Source organism: Nyctereutes procyonoides, unplaced genomic scaffold (assembly GCF_905146905.1).
Source record: "Nyctereutes procyonoides isolate TBG_1078 unplaced genomic scaffold, NYPRO_anot_genome, whole genome shotgun sequence".
In the NCBI taxonomy this organism is placed as follows: domain Eukaryota; kingdom Metazoa; phylum Chordata; class Mammalia; order Carnivora; family Canidae; genus Nyctereutes; species Nyctereutes procyonoides.
The window spans coordinates 12,908,545-12,931,562 of record NW_026575049.1 but is presented as its reverse complement, the minus strand read 5'-3'; the positions used below and the strand labels follow the sequence as shown (position 1 = coordinate 12,931,562).

General features: G+C 41.1%; 1 non-coding gene and 2 pseudogenes across 1 annotated transcript; all 3 read right to left on the bottom strand.

Annotated features, from left to right (window-relative positions):
• Positions 1–7,970: 7,970 nt before the first annotated feature.
• On the bottom strand, positions 7,971–8,073 carry LOC129512270 (U6 spliceosomal RNA). Its single transcript, XR_008665007.1, has one exon. It is a non-coding gene; the product is annotated as a U6 spliceosomal RNA (small nuclear RNA).
• A 2,900-nt stretch (positions 8,074–10,973) lies between these two features.
• Positions 10,974–11,452, bottom strand: LOC129511281 (U1 small nuclear ribonucleoprotein C-like; annotated as a pseudogene).
• A 5,488-nt stretch (positions 11,453–16,940) lies between these two features.
• On the bottom strand, positions 16,941–17,060 carry LOC129512278 (U6 spliceosomal RNA; annotated as a pseudogene).
• Positions 17,061–23,018: the final 5,958 nt, after the last annotated feature.

The window sequence follows — 23,018 nt, the reverse complement described above, 5'->3', positions numbered from 1 at the left end:
GGCGAGGAAAATATAGAACTCTGAAAAGTGAATGGATGGGAGAAGCATGTCACTGACTCAGTTCCCACCCCAAATCTTACTGTTTTTTGCACCATTCATTGCTCAGCCTTCCTTAAGGGATTGGTGCACTTTATTGAATCTCATGGTCATGGAGCAAGGACCACTTTAATTCTGAGTTTCTGCACTATTTGCCAGCCCTAATCTCTACAGTGAGCCTATATCCTAAAGAAGGGAGGCAGACAATAAAAGTAAGTAAATCATATGATATATTGGATGGTGACTATTGCAACAAAGGACTGTGGGAACTCAGAAGAGGTGTTCATTTTAAATAAGATGCTCAAGAGATATATTATATGGAAGGTGACATCAGAGCAAAGTATCAAATACAGTGACATTAGAGCAAACCATGATCCCAGATAGAGGGCCTAGTGGTATAAAGACCCTGAGATAGGAACACACCAGGTGTGTTCAAGGAACAGAGAGAAGTTCCATGTGGTGGGGAAGGGGAGGCAAGGGGAAGAATGATGGAAGAAGTCAGAGAAGTTAGGGGGCGGGACCAGATCATATGGAAGCCTGGGGACTGGACAACTGCATAATGGGGGATCTGAAAGGGTTCAAGGCCGCAGATAATTGGCTACTGTTACCGACTTTGGTAGTGAATGCCCGTACAATGCCCTAGAGACGAACCGGTTGTTTCACCTTAGTATGTATCAGTTCAGGACCCAAACAGCAATCCCACAGGAGGAGCCAGCAAGAACTCAGTTGGTGAATGGGATCCAAGATGCTCCATCCCCCACCCCTGCCACTGTGACGTCACATCAGTGCTTGTGTACCACAAATGACATGTTCTGTAGGAGCAGGAGAAAAGGAGAAAGCTTTAAGGATGAGCATTTACCAGACACAATCTGGAAGAGACTGAATTTATAAGGATGAGAAAATAAAGATGCTATGTTTTCTTTGCACATCTTAGTTCTACTGGTTTAGCTTTGTGGTGTTCCACAGGTCCCTTAAGGTCTGTTTGCTTTCCTTCAGTGTTGTTTCTTTCTGCTTCTCATACTCGCTAATTTTCATTGTTCTATCTTCAGGCTCACTGAGACTTTCTCTTTCCTGTTCAGATCTGCCTTGGAATCCCTCAAGTGACTTTCACTTCAGTTATTATACTTTTCAGCTCTAGAATTTCTTTTTGTTTCTTTAAAAAAAATTTAAATTATTTATTTGAGAGCAAGAAGGAGAGAGGAGAGAGAGAGTGAGAGAGGACAAGCAAGGGAAGGAGAAGAGAGAGAGGCAGAAACAGCCTCCTCGCTGAGCAGGGAGCCCTATGACGGGCTGGATCCCGGGACCCTGGGGTCATGACTTGAGCTAAAGGCAGACACTTGATGGACTGAGCCACCCACATACCCCCTTTTTGTTTCTTTTTTTTTTTTTTTATGATAGTCACACACAGAGAGAGAGAGAGAGAGAGAGAGAGAGGCAGAGACACAGGCAGAGGGAGAAGCAGGCTCCATGCACCGGGAGCCTGACGTGGGATTCGATCCCGGGTCTCCAGGATCGCGCCCTGGGCCAAAGGCAGGCGCCAAACCGCTGCGCCACCCAGGGATACCCCCCTTTTTGTTTCTTTTTAGACTTTCTGTCAATTGACATTTCCATTTTGTTCACATATCATTTTCTTGATTTTCTCCACATCTTATTTTAATTCTTTAAAGTCTTTGCCTAGGATATCTGCTATTGAGTCTATAGGGAGAGTTTCTGCTGATTTATTAATTTACTTTTTCCTTTCAATGAGCCACACTCTCCTATTTTTTGTATGCTTTGTGCTTTTCTTTTTTGTTGTACATTGAACATAACATGGTAACTCTGGAAGTCAGAGCCTCACCTTTCCCCAGGGTTTACTGGTTTTTGTTATTCTCTTTGCTTTTTTCTTCCTGTGTTTGTTTTTGATTGTTGTAGGGTATCTCTACCCTGAGGAGCATCAGCCTAGGATGTAAACCTAAGTTGTCTAAAGTCTTTTCTGAGCTTTTTCCTGAGCATATACAGTCAGTTTCTAATTTTCTTTAAATATGCAGTTGTTTGTGAATGCCTCAGTCTTTAATGTCTGGTTTCTGAAAGGGAAAAAAAGTGAAAATTGAAGGCTTGGTTCTTTAAATCCCCCCAAATTCCCTTCAGCTGACAGGGGAGGGGCTTGCAACAATGTGGGGGAAGTGCAACAACGATGGCTGCCCACTTCTTTGCACCTCTGTGATCAGAATCCAGCAATCCATGAGCAGAGCTCAGATTTTTTTTTTTAAAAAAATATTTATTTATTAATGAGAGACACAGAGCATGAGAGAGAGAGAGAGAGAGGCAGAGACACAGGCAGAGGGAGAAGCAGGAGCCCTGTGGGGAGCCCAACAAGGGCCTCAATCCTGGGTCTCCAGGATCACACCCTGGGCTGAAGGTGGTGCTAAACTGCTCAGCCACCCAGGCTGCCCCAGAGCTCAGATTTCCAGTGTTTAGAAGAAAACATCCTTTTTGCCTAGCCTGGCTCTCACAAACTATGTGCAGACTGCTCCAGAAACATGGGGCAGAGCTGCCTGCCATAGGACTGAGGGTGGAGGAGGTTAGTTACCACTCTGCTAAGAACTGAGATTTACTAAAATTAACTGCAATCTACCATCCAAGTCTTCCCTTAGAAATTGCAAACCTTCAACAGACTCCAGAGTTCCAAAATAGTTACATCACAGAGATTCCACCAATGTCATTGTTATCTGGGTGGAGAGGGAGATCCCTGGGGCCTTCCACTCAGCCATCTTTCCAGAGTCCTCTACTAGTGAAGAGAATCTTATGTGTTGAATAATATGTTAAATCTTATGTGTCCTTTTAGTTAGGGTTCTTGAGAGGAGCACAACCAATAGGATGTGTATATGAAGAGATTTATCATAAGGAATTGGCTCCAGGGATTATGGAGGCTGGGAAGTTTCAAGGTCTGTAGGGTGAGCTGGTGAGGGTGGAGACCACGAGAGAAAATGGATGGTATAGCTCCAGGCTGAAGACGGGTTAACTCAAAACTCATGAATTTGAATGTTTCAGTTCAAATTCAAAGGCAGGAAAAAGCCAAGGAACCCGTGTGAAGGCCTCCAGGCAGGAAGAATCCTTTCTTACTTGGTGGAGAGGCAGATATTTTGTTCTATTCGGGCTGTCAACTGATTGGGTGAAGCCCACTCACATTATGGAGAGCAATCTGCTTTATTCGTCTACCAACTTAAATGTTAATCTCATCCCAAACCCTGCCCCCCCAAAACAACAAATAATATTTGACCAAATATCTGGGTATCCTATGGCCCAGAGAAGTTGACACATAAAATTAGCCATCATACTTCTAATACAGAAATTGTATCTGGAAATAACTAGATATTATGGTCCCTTTAGGGCAGGTTGATAAAAACCTAGGGGCTGCATCTTTTCAGTGTGTTATTCTAATATCTGTTGAATATGCTGAGTGTACTACAATCCCAGTCCAGGACAAGAAAAGGCAGTTTATGATTTTGGTGATGATGATGATGAAGTGTAAGTCATTTAAACACTTGACAGTTATATTTATGGAGCGAGACATTTCCTTTAATGCCATTTTATAGGCAAGAGGGAAAAATCTGCAAACATATTTTGGATTACATACAAATTTGTCAGGGTCTTAAGTTACTCCATGTTTAGAGTACAGGAGTACTTTACGTTAACTTGGAACATTCACACTTTATATAAGCAGGGCTTGGGGAAGGTTCAAAATACCTGGAAAACAGACTTTGTATAAAGATGTTCATATTGGAATGATGAGCATTTCACAATTTCTCCAGGGAGGAGTTTAGCAGACAAGGCTGATTCAAAGGCAGCCTTTGACATAGTGAAATTTCTTCAGACTCTGGACCTTACTGTTGCATGGGACAGTAAAATCAAGAGTAGATGGCATAACATACTCTCACTACCTTATTTAAAACTCAAGCACTTCTTTCTATGCCAGATTGGGTAACAGAGCCTGGACTTGAGAGGGGAACTGTAGATAGAAACGTTAATCAAATTTGCTTTGAGGAGAGCTACTCACATGGAGCACGGAACATCTGGGAACTTTGTCATGGGCCACTCTGGTTGATAATTAAGGGCCAAGTGATTGTGACATTAGTATTTTGGCAACTGCTCTGTCTCCCTTTTCTCCTAATCCCAGTCACAGAATCATATCTTGGAGTTGGAAGCATATTTGGATTGGATTGCTTCTCTGTCCCTTCCAATTCATAATCTGAGGGCTCATTAGGTCTGGCTGGGCCACATATCTCACCAGGCAGGAGAGAGCTGATTTCAAAATGCTATGAGTGCATGTTTTTGGAGATCTTCCTAATTGATCTTTAGAGCAGAGCAGTCCTCTTTTATTGGTCACACATATGCCATTGGTGCAAGTGGTTTCATCTTTCTTTTACAAGTGTCATTTAAAAATGCAGATGACTCACTCGTTTCATTTATTTCTTCATTTGAGAAATATTTATTGGTAATTAGGCACTGGGACAGGTATTGGAGATAAAGGTGGTCCAAAACAGGGAAGGGCCCCGTCCTTATAGAGCTTGTACTTTAGTGATTTTATTAGTAATTTTCATAATAGTTTAATTATTATTTAGATCTTTCATACCAATATAATTTATCAACAAAAATAAAAAAAATAAAGTTTAAAATGCCTCATCTGTTATTCTCTTTTGGCTTCTTCTATTTTAACAAATTCCTTTTATATCATTGTCTTATGCCTACTTTTTACCTTAATTTTAATCATGATGTATATTTTGCATTAACTTCTCATGTGCGAATGATCTTAGCAGACTCTTCCCCATGTATGCTACATCACAAGCATTTTCCCTATCACTATCTGCAAAATTATAATTTCTGTAAATGCAGATAGCTTGCTGTATGATTTGTTTAATTATTCCTTTATTTAGGCACATTTAGTTGTATATTATTTACTAATATATAGCATCATAGTAGTTTTTTTCTTCTTTGCTTGAACTTTACCTTAGAAACAAAGAGCTGAAATTCTATAAATTGGAGTGATGAGATGATTTTCTTCTTTATTGAACAAGATGAGAAATAGATGACATACTTTCGGGCCAACTCAGTTTATCTTAGAATTCCAGATGACTGGAAGAACCAGTGGAAAGCACAAAAACAAACAACATTTTGTCACTAGATGCATGAGACAAAGATATCTTTATTTTCTTTTTATTAAAAAGAAAAAAGAAAATAGAGGGACTTACTTCTATGTATACACATTCACAGGATTGTATACACATGAGAAAAGAGACTTTGAAACCACTGACAGGGTTTTAAAATGTATTTTTCTAGGCTTATACTAACTTAAGTTATTACATTTTTATGTTAGCCTACTGAATTCTGAAGTGTGGGATCATAATCAAAATAACCATAATCTCTTGTAATATAGAATGAATTATTTTTGCCCATTCTTATGATGGATCCATCATTGGTAACATTTCTTCCCTCGTCAATCATAGATTGCTTCTTGTCTTCTTGTAAAGATAAGCGTGGGCTTACTGGAGGGAATGTCTGTGCCTTCTTACTTTCCTTGGTTTGATTTTCCAAAGGGTCATGGATGGGCAGGAGGGGACTGATGTTCCTACTGGGAGTCCTCATGTGGCTTTCATGGGAATGTCTCTAAAGAAGGACAAGTCGGATCTAATGAAGAGCAGGATACAGTAAAGCAGTTAAGTCGAGTCTTGCATGCTTCTTCTGAATTTCAATTATTCCGGGCAGTCTAGTAGATTCTGAATTACCAGCAGCTGCGCACTTGCTCACTTTCTTGTCTGCCGCAGCTGCCACCAGCTGTTCTCGCTTTCTTACCCCATATCCAGATGCAAACAGCTGTTCTCTCTTTCTTTGCAATTGTCAACAGTGGCTCATTTTGCCCCAAACACATGGACACCTGCAGCAATAGGAATTCTATTTTTCAGTTGTGGCCAAATACTGGACAGCTTTAGGAAGGTTGAATGGAGGAAGGGAAAAAGAAGGAATGAGAAGTGCTTCGATGCAGAAAGAGCCTGTGGTTTGGAGACTGAAAGGTAGATGGGGTACTTCTGGTTGTTTTCATGGTCTGGGTAAGATAGTGACAACAGATACTCGTACTTCTTCCTTACTGTGACATTCATTTTGGAAAGCAAAGAGTTGTCACTAACAGGTAAATCCCAAGAAACGAGCACCAACAAAGAAATTATAGTGGTGCTTTAGGGCTTGGTCTTCATTTACTTATTTAAGAAGTATTGATGGACACTTCTGTTGAGCGCTTGTGTAGGCATACAGTAGGTGCCAAATAAATGGGTATGCACTTACGAATACACACATATTTATCAGTCTAGTCTCAATGATATAAAAAGAGAACATTTTATTTTATTTTTTTCCAGAAGAGAACATTTTAAATGATTTTTTTTTCTATTGGATTCGGCCTCTCCTCTACCCATGCCCCACCCCATCATTGGGATTGGGGATTTGGGGATTATCTCTTTGACCAAGAAATACTCCCGGTTCTCACATCTCTCTCTTGTTGCAGGGACTAGAGAGAAGAAAGTAGAAATGGAGAGGAAGGGCATTCACACTGAGCATTTAATGTGTCCCCAGTACTGGGCATCATCCTTTAGATAGGTCATTTCATTTCATCTTCATCAAAAATTTAGGAAATTGGCATGATCATCCCCATAGAGCTGATAAGGAAACTGGAGTTGGAAGCGTGAAGCTTCTAAGGCCACACAGCCAGGGAATGACAGAGCCTGGACAGACCCTTCCACTCCAGAGCACGAGCTCTTTTCACTACAGCCTGCTTCCTTCCATGTTTCTCCTTTCTGCTATCCCGAGGATATTAAGGTGAATAGTAGAGAATACTGATAGTGATAATTGGGTTCGAGGCTGTGATTGCAGAAGTAGGGGCCTAATCCATCCAAAGGCTCCATCTTCAACTGGAAATTGGTCCAAACTACATTCACCATTTTGGAGTTGCAGAGCACTTCCAAAGGCTGGAATAAACGATAAGATACTGAGGAGTCATAGATAAAGTTGTTATCACAAAAATGATCTCTACCTCTCCAGGATATTTTCTGTTAACAGTGGGTTTTGGAAGAGCATTTGACCAAAGAGGGGGAGGACCCTCATTTTACATCCTAACTCCATCCATTAGTATCCCAACAATGTGAATGATTACCCTTTGGGATATTGAGTGGGAAAAACTGGCTGCGGTTCTAAGGCAACTTCCTCTGGTTTAGGGAGCCATTAGGAAAAGCTCCTTATTCTTGTAAAAATTTTCCTGAACTTTCAGGGCCAGTTTCTGCAGCTGGCCAAGAGTCAGACTCAGTTAGAGTCCTGCCAAATTGGGCATCAACAGCTCATTTGGCTTGGAAAAAAAAAAAAAGAAATGAGAAACAACTGACGTTTGTATACTTGAAATTATGAGCTGTTTCTCTAACAAAGAGACCAAACACTTTCGGCTTGTTTTACAGTAAACATACACATTGAACAATCTGGTTGGTTAGCAGCTGGCTGTGCATATGTAGGACATATGTGAACACATATGGATGCATAAACTCACATATGTTCACTTAAAAGGACACTGTCAAGCCATTTTATGACTTTTTTTGTTCTCTGGGCTCCGTTGTTTATAAAATCTTCTTAGAAGCTTAAAAATACAATTTCTTTCCCTACTGATTTTTGTTCTTTTAAAAAAAAAGGCAAGTATTTTGAATGACACTCAAATAAATGGGACTGGTTCTATTTAATCCCAAGTCCTACTTAAACATATACAACAATACAGTGTCCAATGAGCAACAGAGCACTAACAGTGAGAGTTCCTGATGAAGAGAAAAATAATGAATCTTCTGTAGACATTCCAGAATTGAATGGAACTCACAAGATTATTTTCTGGCACCCCAGTGCTTTTATGTATGCATGTATGAGTGTATTTTCAAAATATGAAACGCTTTACAAATTTGCATATCATCCTTGTGCGGAGGCCGTGCTAATCTTCCCTGTATTGTTCTAATTCTAGTATGTGCTGCTGAACAGAGCACCCAAGTGCTTTTAGTGTATGATATCAAATATAAATAATAGTGATCATGATAAAACCTATTTTTCCCTATTATTTTAGCAATATTTTTCTAGCTTCTTTACTAAGCAAAAATCCCTTTAAAATATCCTTGCTTGGGGCAAAGACTGTGAAGAATCAGATCAAAATGGCTAAAACACCTGGAAAGATGCTCAAAATCACAACTAGTTGGGAAAGCAAAAAGTTAATTAATGTTGTCACTTTATATCCATCCAGTTGACAGGAGAAAGAAGCAACAATACACATTGCTAGCGGACGTGAGGAAAAGGGTACGGTCATTCATATTTTGCTGGTGGAAATGGGGATTTTAAAGAGCTTTTTGGGGATGCAAATCTAGCAACATTTTTCTTAAAATTGAAAGTATATACTTACCCTTCAATCTAGCATTGCCCTGTTGGAAATTTAACTCATGGAGACAGGAGCACTACTACATGGGTTATAAACACAGGGTTTCTACAGCAGCATTGTTTGTTGTAGCGAAACAACAACATGAAATTGAAACCAAGTGAATACTCTTTAATAGGAAGCTGTTGTTGAATAAATTAATGTATGTCTATACCATGGGATATTGCATAACTACCTCTGCAAAAAAGTGAATTGGAGCAATACTGGTTGCTTAGAGGGATTGCCACAGATAAAGTGGAGGGAGAATAGCCAGATGCATAGAGGAGTATAGTTTATGAGTCCATTTTCTAAATCCTTGATCAAGAAAACTTTTATAGGTATACGTTTATCTCTCCCTGTATCTCTTTTTTCTATACACACATTTGTATGAGGTTATATGGTGATGGAAACAAATGTGGATGGATACATAATAGGGTTGTTCAGATGGGCTGTCCAGAAGGGGCAGGAGGAATTATGGTGGTGGTAGGTGAGGAAAAGCAACGAAGAAGGAAAAGGCTAACATAAGAAAAGTGTGGTATGAAAGAGGTGGTCACATTTATGCAAATTATATGTTTATACATATAAAGGAATTTTTGAAATAATAAGAGATCATTCAAATAAAGTGTTCTCATCTTCTAGTTTTTAGGATTTCCATAGATTGAGATAAAGGAGGATGTGAAAGTTCTGGAAGAAGTCAGATCATCATGGAAAACATTGAACATGAGGGTTGGCTAATGACCTGTCATGGGTCCAAGGTTTCCAGTTTAACATCAAAATAGCAGGTTGCGTTTCAATCATTTCAGGGTACTGGTGCCACCAAGTGGTGTCTGGAGCAATTGTTGGTGGCATTTTATTACCCTACCAGGGAAGGAAACTCTTGGCCTACCTCTATGCCCTGCGCAGTGGCAAGCGGTCTGGGGAGGGCTCCCGCTCTCCTTGGAATGAAGCGCGCCCCTGGGAGCCTGGCACTGACAAGGGCGGGAAGTATGAGAACAGATAGGAAGCAAATAGCTTTTGCCCTGAAATCAGAGCTCTGTTGGGGTTTCCTATTATCAAGTGCTCTCCTATGCCTGACGTTTACCTATCAAGTCCCTTGGGATGTCTTTAGTATTTTCGAATACTTGGGCTGGTATTACAACCTGTCTGACTTCATTAGTGGCCTGCTCTCTCATACAGGTCTTCCCTTTTTATTGCCACCACCCTAGGCTGGCCTCTGGTTATTTCTTTCCGAGTGCCATAAGAACGTTTTCTTGGGCTGTCCTATTCCCAATCTCTTTGGGGCCCATTCTTAGCACCCCCACTTGGGTGCTAAGCTTATGGTCCTTTCCAAAGCCTTCGCTCGTTCCTCGCTGCACACCATCAAATTCTGACATCAGAGCACAAGCTTTTAATAGGGTGACAGTATGTCTCAGTTTGCCGGGGATGGTCCCGGGTTACTTCTGTTGTCCCGATGTAATTATTGTGACTTTATTCACTCTCAGTAGTGCTCTGGCTTGGACAATCCATTATATAGACATTCTAGCTCTTGACCACGTGGTTCTCCTGCCTGCAATACCTACGATAAGTTACCTATGAGAAGGACATGTGAAGTTTGTGGCAGATGGAGGAATTAGATCCGAGAGGGTACCTTTTTTCTTCAAATATCGGAAAGCTAGATATAAATTATTTGGTATTTACTACCTTATTTAAAATGTATCTTCTCTGTCATTTCAATGACAAGTAGAATTTTTTGTTTGTTTGTTTGCACTCTAGGGAGAAAATCTACCTTCGTAGTCATCATGTAGCTCTTTGGGGTTTTCACAGACGAGAGCGGACCCGTTTGGGGCCTGGTAAGTGCCATGTTCATCGTTTGTTACCCAATGGGAAGGATATTCAGCTGAATAATGATACAGAAATTCTAAAAATTTTGAGGAGGTAGAAGCACCAATTCTGTGAACTCCTTCAGCACAAGAGGTCATAGCTTAGTTATCCACCAGTTAGCAGAGTGCTTGAGCATTAACGCTCTTAGGACTTGCTCAAAAGTCTGAAAAGGGGGCACTGCATCCCAGTTGAGGTATCTTCTACTTCTGCTTGCTGCATTTTGGGTGTAGTAACAGGTTGAATAGGAACTGGTTAAGGAAGTGCTTTGCCCCGAGCTCACCATCACTAGGAACCTGCTGTGAGTTTTTTTTCTGCAGGATGATTTTGAGCTCAGCCACCCATTTTCTCTTAACCTGTTCTTTTCACAGCCAGTTGCCTACATTTTTTTTTTAACTAAAACAGTTGACAATTTTATTTTCACATTTTACAATACAAATGAAAATTGCCTTTTTTTTTTGTCCCACTACTCCCCTGCAAAAACTATTCTTTCTTTGATAGGAAGGGGAAGCAAGTCTTCCTTGTCATGCTGTTAGAAAACACCCAGAGTCACAGCACCATGATCTCCTGGTGAAGTAGAACAAGTAATATAAAATGAATATAAAGAGGTTCCTGTCTCTCCTTATCTGTCTGGTCGAGTCATTCCTGGCCGAGTGGGCACCATCATGGGACAGGCAGGAGGTCTCATCATTGGGGGCCCAGGCATCATTGGCATGTGGCCTCCCATAGGTGGCCTCATTTCAGGAGGAGGTCCCACTGGCATCATCCCAGGAGGAGGAGGGCTCATCATTGGCATCATGGGAGAGCCTCCCATATGGGGGGCTGGCATCATACCAGGGCGAGGAGGACCCAGGAGACTGGAGGGAGGTGGGATCATTGCCCCTGCAAGAAGGGGAGCAGAGAACGGAGAAAGAGGTACCTTTCCCTGTTGAAATGCTGTGGTTGTTTTGTCGATCGGGCTCTGAGCCTGCTCTTCCATCCATTTCTGATAGTAGTCTTTCACATTCTCTTTGTGTCTTTTCTACACTGCAGTGTCTTTCTCACAGATGGAGAGTCAGGGGTGAGGTATGTGTCGCAGTCGTCACAATAAAACTTAGGCATGTTGCTCTCTGCCTACATTTTTAAGACAACTAGAGTGTGTGGTCTTGAAAAAGATTTTGTGTGGGAACTAGACCCATAACAGGCTTGGAGCAGTGACCTACTTAGCACCAGGGACTCGCCCAATGACTAATTAACAGTCATTTAACGACCATCTACCTCCAGTCACATGTAGCACTTTTTCCTCATGGTCTTGATTTGAGCCAATCTGAAGTCCAGGAAGCTGGAGATCAATTTAAGCTAATTTTTAACGAGCTGAGAGTCATGCATTCATTATCATCATCCCCTTATCTCCCATATGCCCCGCCAGGTTCTGAAGATACGACGAAGGGCCGGCATGACTTCCAGGAGGGGAACTTTTCTAGCAGACACACATGTACCCAAATCCTCACATGCTCACACACGTTCACACGCACACACACACACAGGGCAACTTGAGCTTGTCATGCTAATGGACAATGAGAGACCACCCTCTTCATCTTCTTTTCTAAGGTAGCTTATTTTAGGATACTTTTTTCCTGATTACACCGTCAGGAGCACAATCAGGCTTTAGACGTGATGACACATCTACAGATATTTGCCGCTCTGTCATCTGTTGGCTTTCCTTGTGTATTTCCTCTTCCTCCCCAACCCCCCAAGGATGTGTTTAATGGATCTGCATAGTTTAGATACAAGGGCAAAGTTCTACATCTCACGTTTGTAAAGATGCCCCAGACTGAATTTTTCAGGTCAGGGACTGTATATTATTTGATATAGAGACTCTGCACCTGACTGCCTGTGTTTGAATCCCGGCTCTGCCACTTAATAGGTTTGTGACCTTGGACAAATGATGTTAACCTCTCTGTGCCTCAAATGACTTCTCTGTATGATCTACCTCTTGGCTTTTACTTCTCTTTTTTTTACGGCAGCTTTATTGAAATCTAATTCACATCATAAATTCACCCATTTAATGTATACAAGTCAGTATTTCCTAGTGTGTTTACAGTTGGCGAAACCATTCCCACGATTTAATTTTCGAGCATCTTATTGCCCCCCAAAGAAATACTGCGCCTATAAACAATCACTACCCACTCCAGCCTACCAGTTTTTGTGAGTATTAAGTCAATTATTATGTGAAAAGCACGCAGATTATTGTCTGGCACCTAGTAAGTGCCATGTGAACGAGGGCCGTCATATTCCTATCATTATCAGCAATATCGTTACTACTCTGCGCCCTCAGTTAGTACAGTGCCTGAGACTTACTGGTTTCTTACTGAATTAATGAAGCAGTGAGAGAGTGGGAGACACCATTATTTCTTAAGCATTCTAAATGACGATGAGAAAAATGCCCTATAATTATGTACAGACATAATCAAAGGCACCACAGAATCCGTGTTAGAGCCCAATACTTGCATGAAGAAAGGTATTTTATTTTATTGATTTATTTTAATGATTTTATTTATTTATTTGACAAAGAGAGAGAGAGCACAAGTAGGCAGAGGGGCAGGCAGAGGGAGACAGAGAAGCAGACTGCCCACTGCCCAGGAAGCCTGATGCAGGGCTCCATCCCAAGACCTCGGGATCATGACCTGAGCTGAAGGCAGACGCTTAACCAACTGAGCCACCCAGGTGCCGCAAGGAAAGATACTTTAAAATGGGCTCAGTAGCTTGACAGGGTGGTGTTGATGATTAAAGAAACTTAGTCCCAAGTCCTGAATGCTGATTAGTGGACTCATGACCCAAGAGAAGCCACAGATGCTGAGCCTCTTTATAGTTAACCTATAAAATGAAACTGGATTGTCTAAATCATTTCTAAATTTACTTCTGTTTCTAACATCCTGTGATATTGTCTGCCAGTAAGTGTCATGAGGATTCTATATATCACTTGTAGCCTAGATGCAAAACCATATGACATTCATTTTATGGTCTTATTTGTTACTGCTCCACAGTGTCTTGCATTCCCAAAGAGAACATAAGCATGGATCTTCTCCATCCCGACATCCTCCATTGGCTTCCCTCTGCATGAAGGATACAGTCCAAACCCCTTGACAGAGCATGCAGGACTCTCACGGGTCTCTTTCTGCCTGTGGAATATCCACCCTCAGTTCTCCTGGAAGCCATACAATTGATATTAGTTTGGGGATCTAATCAGATCCCGGTGCCCACAGGCTTTGTAGGACTGCTGTTCTCTGCTTTCCTGGCCAACAGAGCCGATTTTCTCCTGGAAATTTTCAATAAAGAGAAGGAAGGATTGAAAGTAGTTGGAAGTGGTTTGTTTCGAGCTGTTGCTGACGGGTATCATAGATTGAGGCACGCTAAGAAGACTGTCCTTCTGCAGCTATTACGTGGATTCCTTCTGCTCTCCTGGATTCTTTTGAAGACATGCTTATTCAGTGTTTTCCTTTGCTTGAAAAGGAAATAAATAAATTACATTATAAATAAATTATGTTACCCACATCCCTTTAATTAATTGTCTCCCCCTTGACCCTGCTCTCTTTGGCATAAGCTGGCAAAATTTTGTTTCTCCCGACTGAAGAAAAACTGCTGACCAAACACAACCAACACAAAATTCTTTGATGATCTGGCCTGTCTCGTTTGCTAGATACCATCTTCTGATTTAGGTTCCCAAAAATGGAGCAGACTTTCTCATGGGCCCCTGTCAGGAAAGCCTTTCCTTCTCAGCTGCCTAGTGACTTCCTGTGGCTTCAGTGGTGGGCTTAGGCACCTCTTTGGCACGGCCTTCACTGGCCTCTTTCCATGCAGCCAGAGGCTCTTCCCTCCCTGGTCTGACCGCATCCTGTATATATACACAGCAATATTAAGAGCCAACTGTTACTCTTGTCTTATTTGTGGAGAGAATACTGAGGGGAATCGGCCACCCCCAAACATGCCACTTTGGCATATTGATTATTTTGAATTAAAGTTACTTAAACAGCTGGTGTGGGAATGACACTGTTTCTTCTTTGTCCCCCTGGAAGTAGGAACTCAATCTCTCATGGGAAGATATCCTTCGTATCCCAGCAGGGTAGAAGCCATCCTTATCACCAGAGATAGAGAAATCAAGGCCAAGAAGACTGTATAGACAAACTTTGTCACTTCTTGATTAGTTTGCTACCCCACACCCAAACTCCTCTGTGTTGTCAAATCTTCAGGAATAATTGTATCTTTGAAAGTCATGAAAGCTGCCTGCTTTGGCCACGTTTTTGACTCACACATCTTTGGGGCTCCAGTGCATACAATATCGAATTTCTTTTTCTCCTGTTGATTTGTATTATGTCAATTTAATTATTAGGCCAGCCCAAGAACCTACAAGGGAAGAAGGGGAAGGCTTTCTTCCCCTACGATGTAGGACTGATGTGATTTTCTTCACCTGCCCGCCCCTTTCCCCTCACCACGGCCTATATTAGGTTGACAACCGTGTAGTGTAGGTTTTGTTACTGAAATGTTTATTGGATTTGCTCTGATTTTTCTGTCCCAGAGAAACAGCCTCTAAATTGCTGACCTTGTTCATTGACTCCTGTTGTTTTTTGTAGTCCTTCCTTTACTGGGATTGACTAGTTACTAAAATAAAACCAATTTGGAGACGCCTGGGTGGCTCAGTGGTAGAGCGTCTGCCTTCAGTTGGGGCTGTGATCCTGGAGTCCCGGGATCAGTCCCACATGGGCTCCCCACAGGGAGCCTGCTTCTCCCTCTATCTCTCTTTGTGTGTCTCTCATAAATAAATACATAAAATCTTAAAAAAAAAGCTCAATCTATACACTTGTTTAAAATATATGTATTACCTCTCCCTTCCTTTCTGCATGGAGCCCCTTGCACATCAATGGACAGTCACAATCTGGTTTCTGTTGTGACTGTAAAGAAGATTCTGTAGCCATTTTTTTCAATGTTAGGATGTCATGGATGTTAAGGTACCCTTTTGATTTAATGCAACCTTTTCAAGGAGGAATGATAAAGGAAAAAGCAGGCTTTTTCTGTTTTTGAAAACAAGTATGCTAAAATTTATTCTGAGATCACAGTAACTAGTATGTGGTTAGAATTTCCCCCAAATTCCACTCTTCCAGGTCAACTGAAGCCCCCCGTTAGCTGTTGTGAGCAAGTGCCTCACCAGCGATCTCCAGAAATGACTCCCCCCCCCCTTCTCTCTCTCAGGGAGTTTGTTATTTGCAGCAAAGAAAATCAGACAAATCTTTCTTATTCTGTGGAAAATACTGAATTGGATTAATTCATTATGTGAGCGTAAGAAAATAAAAATCTTTTTCCTGATGGAAGGGTGTAACTAGCTCTTTTATATTTTGATGTGTTTAAACCCAAACTTGGAAATCTCCTCCAGCCTAGGAGAGGAAATGGTGTTGGGCAGGGTCCTGGAAGGGGCCGCACTCTGGGAAGTGACATTTCAGGTCACCAGAAAGTGAGCAGCTGTCAGGTAGGCAGGTGGGACCCATGCTCCTGCTGCTACCACACGACAGATGAAGATGAAGGGGTCCTTTATCAGCAGAACCTTAGAGGGTGGCTCGTACAGTCTCCAGAACCTACATCCAAAGAAGCACAAGTCCAGAAAGTTCTGTTATTGGGAAATCAGGACCCATTTTCATATTTTACTTTTTGTTCATCATCTCTAGCAAAAAGAGCTGTTTTAAGTCTCAAATACTAATTTCAGTTAAACATATCCTAAGTTCCCTCATCTCTACTTCTCCCCATCCTTAAAACAAAACAAGACAAAACCAAAAACCACTAACCAAAGTGACAACTTCTTTAAGGACTTAACTTTCCTGATGTTAGTATAAGCTGGAGTGGGTGCTTCCAGCATGGTGAGTCGGTCATAGTAAGTTAGGTTTTGGGTTAAAAACTAAGTTTCTTCTTGGCTCATAGCTACCTCTAGCCTTAAATAGGATGGCAGATCCTTCACATGAAGTACATCTGAGCGTAGCTTCCAAGTGTAAGGATTCCTTTGAGGGCCTTCATCACATATGACATAGTAGGGACGGTGCAGCCTCCACTCAGAATCTAAGGGGAGAGGTGAGAGGTGGGCGGTCTCCCACAGAACTAACCAAAGACATACACACCTCGGAGGGAATACAACTGAGGAAAAAAAATTCCAGCCGACTAAGTTGTTTTTCTTCTACCTTTAGATTTTAGGAGGAAGATGCAAACAGCAAATCTTTCTTTACAACAGAGATTTATTTAAATTTTAAAAACCAAGCAGATAATTCTGCAAGTACAGCTTATATGTCTCTCCCCTCACCCAGAAGGAGAGTAACCAGAAATAGAACAGTGCTTGGAACATGATAATACTTCAATTACAATTTCTTCAGTGAAATGACGGACTCCCCTACAGCTTCTCAATCTTTTAGCTTCACTATTTTTTTTAATGTCCAGAACATTAATGTTAATCCTAATGGCAAATACTTACAAACTCACATAGGATTATCTGTTACTGAGCTCTGTGTGTACACACACACGTGTGTATGTATGTCCACACATATGTATTTCCATACAATAACCCTAACAGCTAAACAATTAGATACTGTTAGTATTCAGATTTTATGAATTTGTGTGTCAGCTTTGCACAGGGGCCACACCAATCTTCTCTGTATTGATCCAATTTTGGTATATATGCTGCCAAAGCGAGCACTGTTCTGGTTTTAAAGACAGAGGAATGAGGCACAAAAAAAGTTAGAAAAAAAAAAAAAGAAAGAACTCACAAGGTCAAATGCCTAGTAGATGACAGGATTTAATTCTAGACATAATTACTGCTGGGTCCTCAGTTAACAACAACAAAGAAAAAAATCCCTAAATACGTTGCTCCAGGCTTGCTTACTGAAGCAGGAAAGGGAATCCAGGTCTCTCAGTGATTGAGGAAAGGGGATTGTTGTATGACCTCAGTTTACCAGAAAGCCAATTATGATGAGCTTGATTCTCACTTTGCTTTCAAGTAGAGATCAGCATAATCTGACAGAGAGGCTGGCGTTGATTGGAAGCCTGCTCCTGCTGGATGCTGTCCTGAGCCCTCTCACAGACACGAGTCTGGGATGCTTACCACAAACCTACGAGTAGAATTCTTATCCATGTTTTACAGGTAAGGACACTGAGGCTTGGGAAGAGGACATCACTTGCCTGAGGTGACACTGCTGTTAGGCAGCTGAGCTGGAACTCAAATCTGGGCCCATCTGACTCTAATGTTTGTTTTACCCCAGGTGTTATCCCCTATTTTCTAGGCATTTCCAATTGATCTGTCTTTCCGACACTGTTAGCGGCAATATGGTAACTGATGTGTGTTCTAACGAGCTGAAGGTTCCACAGAGAATTTCTGGAGTTTAGTCCTCACCACAAAATATTAGTGAAGCAAATGGTAGAAATTTTCGCCAAACTCAAATAGGGATTATTCTTTTTATGTATTTTTCTTGCACATGGTTGATTAACCATTAAAACCATTATGTTAGTATTGAAGAACCAATGTATTCTGGTTTCAAATGTGGGGGGAAAAATACAATCTGCTAGGCAGGGAGCTCAGTGTATCATTATACTGCAGATTTCACCATGGGTTATTCTGAATGGAAATGAAGATATCTGGAATCATCAGCAAACTTTGGCTTTCTTACTAGAGCTCAACTGACCTTTTGGCGTAAGGTTAGCTGTTATTAACACAGGAAGAATGCCTCCATTGTATTCCTGTGTTTGCGAGCATCATGAAGCTTAAGGTTCTGGTTGCCAAGCACTTTGAATCGAACAGGAGCCCAATAAATGCCAGGGAATGAATGACGAGGACTCACTTAGCCTAGAATATGAAACTGGCAAAGTTTGAGTGCTTCTGCTTGGTGACCTGTCTCTTTCTCGAATGCCTGGTCATCCCTAGTTCCTACCTGCTGTTGCTGTTTGCTCCAATCCCTGAGTAAAATAACCCGATCAACACCAACATTGGTGACTTATTGAGTTTTTTTTGGGGGGGTGGGGTGGGGGATAAGTTTTTACAATTTTCAAAGGAAGTTAAAGATAAGACTGAGGTCCCTACTAGAGTTTTACTATCCACAATAAGCAGGAGGCCTCCAAGACTAGTTAAACCAGTTTGGGAGCCAGTGAGTATTGATGTGCTAGATGACCTCTTTAAGTTGAGAGAACACTGCGCTTCATTCATAGGTGTGAGCGTGGCCTTGCCTTTACCGCGCCTAAGCCTTTGGCATTATCTTTCCTCTGGTCTCCTGGTGATTCTCTGCCAAGGGCAGGATCAGAGATCAGAGTACCTGCCATCTGGCTTAGGGCTTGTTTGCACTTCTCTGTTTCTCTTTCTCTAGATGCCATGTGTGAGGTTTATTTCTTTCACTCTCACTGTATTTACTTGGTGCAGCGAGCCTGATCCGTGGATGCCATCACGTACACTGTGGAGGACCATCAATAATCGCACGATGCAACCCAAATAGGCATCTCAACAGAGTCCAGGTGAAAAACCTGTACAATTTCCTAACTAACATTCACTTGAGAATTGGCAAACTAAGGGTCTTGGGCCAAATTCCAGCCTATACTTGCTCTTGTACACTCAAGAGCTAAGATTTTTTTTTCATTTTTACACAATTGATATAAAAATCCAAAGAAGAATCATATTTTGTGATATGTAATAATTATATGAAATTCACATCTCAGCCACCATGAGTAAACTTTCCTTGGGATATGGCCATACTCTACTTACATATTGTCTATACCTACTTTGGTAGAGTGCTGTCAGCTCTGAGTAGCTTCAACAAAGCCCTGCAAATCCTAAAATATTTATTATCTGGCATTTTACAGGAAAAGCTTGTTGAATCCTGATTTAGCCCCTCATCTGGCAACGACTAAGAGAGCTGCCTGGAAACCATTTTGAAGCAGACCCATACCATTTTCCCCTTCAGCCATTTGTTGTCCCAGGAAGCTTTCCCAGCTTGATTAATTGCATCAGCGGATATTAATATTGGACAATCAAGCCCACATTTGCCTGCCCTGCTGAGCTGTCTAGGTTGCGTAGTAATGGTTGTGTGTTACCAGTGCCCGACATGGACATAATGAGATAGAATTAGAAGGAGATGTAACTGCAAGTTAACCTCATTAGTTTTATAATATAATTTTTCTGCTTTGTATACATTTCTGTAACTGAGTTTTAAAACCATATGGGAACAAACACAAAGCAAGGCAAACAAACATAGTTCATACCTATTTGGAGGCTGGGAACAAATGAAGACCCAGAGATGTTCAACAAGCTTCCTCACATCCCATACCTCCTGGATGGTAAAACCAGGACTAGAAGCCAGGTATCCTGACACCTCATTGCACTCTGCTGTTTCTTGTTAATGAAACTGCCATATGTACAAAATTGTGAAGAACACTGTTACAGATTTCAGATCGGAGTTCTTCTTTTTCCTCATTTCCCTGAAAAAGCAGTGCAAGGGCAGGTAGCTAGCTAATTTAAAAGAGGTCTAATCTATCCACTTTTTTCATTAGTAGGTAAAGAAATTAAGAGGATCCCGAGGGAATTTTTTTCTAACTTTTTCACTTGAGAGGATGGGATTATTGCTAGATGAAGCTTGGAATTAATTTTACATGCATCTATGGCTGTGAGATTCTCATCCCCAGTCAATGGATCACAGATGCATACACTTAGGTTGTATACAGACCTTTTATTTCTCCCCACAGACAAGACCTTCTTTGAATATAGGATGTACTTAGGTGATGATACACCTGTGATCAGGGGTGCCATGTACATATACTTTGCTAGCAGTGGTTTGGCAATGTGAGTTGGAATTAATGGCTTTCAACACTGGAGTTTTTGCACTGCTAGATTTTTATAACTATAACCATACCTCCTAGAGGTGATGACTTTCCACCCTTCTGAATATGTTGCCCAACACAGAGGCATGTGTTTCCAAAGTTGTGTCCTAGGCAACTCCAAAGGCACCATAGTGCTTTAGAGACTAATGCAAAGCTTATGATCTTAGCTAGCATTTCTTTATACATGGAAATCCACAGGAAAAAAGGAGGACCAGATGTGTGAAATTACAGAGAATTAAAGGATTAATGCTGTACATCCAAAATGTGTGTAAATTTAGTGTCAGCATTTCCTTTAATTGATTTCCAGGGCTTAGTCTTGGCAGCTCTGTTTTATTGATGGTGATTCTATGTGCATTGTATGGATGAACGTCTGATTAGTTTATTAAAGCAGAGTGTATTTATGTTCATCCTAACAGCTAAAACGTTTAAATTTGCTCTTTGACTTTTGTCCATGTCTTCATTTGTTGCAGAAAACAGTTTGTTGAATTGTAACCAGTTTGAAACATGGCATAATGACGTTGGATTATTGAAATAATGGGAAATGGGGTGCTCTCTACCCCTGCTAATTTGGGAAATATCTACTTATTGGCCCAATGATGTCATGATAGATAATAAGTGTGAGATTCATCACTATATTTCATTTACTGAAGCCAGTAGGACAAATGGGATATTTCTTGCCTCTGCCCTGACTCCTGTCCCAGGGTAATCGATGAATGCTGATAAAAATTCAACTATTATGTTGATTAGCTGTGAAAAAAAAAAGAATGACCAGGGCAAACCCTTATAAACAAAAAACCTTTTGTTTCCTCCTATTCTCTGTTCCTCCCATCCATTCATCCTCTTTCCTTCTTCCCTTTTTAACTGTTAATAGTTTGTTTGTTCTTCCTATAAAGAGCACATTAATGTTGTTCATTTACTCCTATACTCACCTGGGAGAAACAACAATTAACTTTGAACATGGAGACAGGTGGCTGAGCAGACTTTGTGGAGATCTGGTTAATTAAGTCTAGACTGGAAATGGAACAAAAAGCAATACTCAGTAGTATTAATGTGAGAGGAGAGACCTGCATTGCAGCTGTTCTCACTGAGCTCATTGAAGATATTTTAAATGAAACAAACTGTTGGCTTTGATGAAACTGTAACACATGATGTAGCATGAAATGGGAGAAGAGGGCAAGTCTCCGAAAGTCACACAAGTGATGAGATTTTAAAATTTGTGTGCTTCCCTTGGGTGTGACGGCCTCATATTTGGAATGTTTTGCATAATTATGAATGTGGAACTGTTTCATATTTTAAAGTCTGTTGTGGGTTTGGCTGGTATCTGTGTGCAACTTAATTCTTTTTAATGTTCTAACAAAATAGACTAAGTTTCTAGAATCTTCCTTGTGGAAAGGAAAAGGTCTGTTAAGGTAGACATTACTCTAAAGGTGGTTCACATAGCATAGGTATACATTCTCTGTTTTTTTGATGGCCTTGCTATATCTGGATTTGGCATCTGCAGCAAGATAGTCTTAGTAAGAAAATATAGTTTTGTATGATTTTAAGAGAAATGAATTGTTCTTTTCTAACTCGTGAGGGCATGGCTTATTATTAAAATGGCCCTGTGCTATGCCAGTCCTCTTGTCTGCTCCAAATAAATAAACAAGAGCCCTTTCAACAGTCAAAGAATAAGATGGGAGGAAAGTCAAGACCATAATTGAACAGTTCAGGTAATGGAAATTTCTCATGAACCTTTTTTTGGGGGGGGAGGGGAAGAGGGTGTGCCCAAGGACAGTTTTCACATTGATTCTACTTCAAAAAACATCTCAAGGTCAGGATAATTTTCCAAGGCAAATTTTCCATAGAAAACAGAGTATTGTTTCCTGGTTCGCCGTGAGAAAAGGCTGTCCTTTGAATATTGCAAGTCAGGGAAACTCATGGTTAGCAGGACTGCTTTTGCAGGAAAGAAATGAAGTTGTTCAGGGAAATGCCTTTGTCTTCTAAAAAGACCAGGCACATCTGTTTGCAGCATCCACACGGGATTATTTTTATTATTTTTAAAGATTTTATTTATTTATTTATGAGAGAGAGAGAGAGAGAAGAGAGAGAGAGAGGCAGAGAGAGAAGCAGGGTCCACACAGGGAGCCTGATGTGGGACTTGATCCCGGGACTCCAGGATCATGTCCTGGACCAAAGGCAGGCACCAAACTGCTGAGCCACCCAGGGATCCCCCCACATGGGATTATTAAACCTTGTGTTATTCAACCTAAGTCTTATGAAGGAATAACTGTTGGCTGATCTTATATTCATATGTAATTAGCATACTTGGTCTGTTCTTATATCATAAAAACCTATCAGCTGGTGTAGCCTACCAATTCCTGCATCTGTATCACATGGAAAATAGCCTGCACTTTGTGTATCTCTGTATATTATACATATATGATTTCCTAGGTGGGTATGGTCAAATGGTCTCTTTTTTTAAAAAAATAAAAAATGTTAACACATCACTTTCACCTCTGGGCCATGTACAGAAGGGCGACAGGGAGGAAGAATGCAGCCCTGCCCAGCGCTGTTCACAGCTATGGGGTTGGGAGCTTGGCCTGAAAGCTGGCTCTGTTGGTGCTCTTTCTCCCAAAGCACCAGGCTCCGCAGCCTCACGCACGTCCCTTAGCCACCCAGAATCTTCATTTTTCTTTTCCGTCAACAAGGATCACAATAAATAACTCGCAGTGTTATCATCAGATTTAGTAAAGTGAGATGTCAACAGTTTTTGGCGTACGAACACGAATGTGTGTACACACCAGGCACCTACACAGGG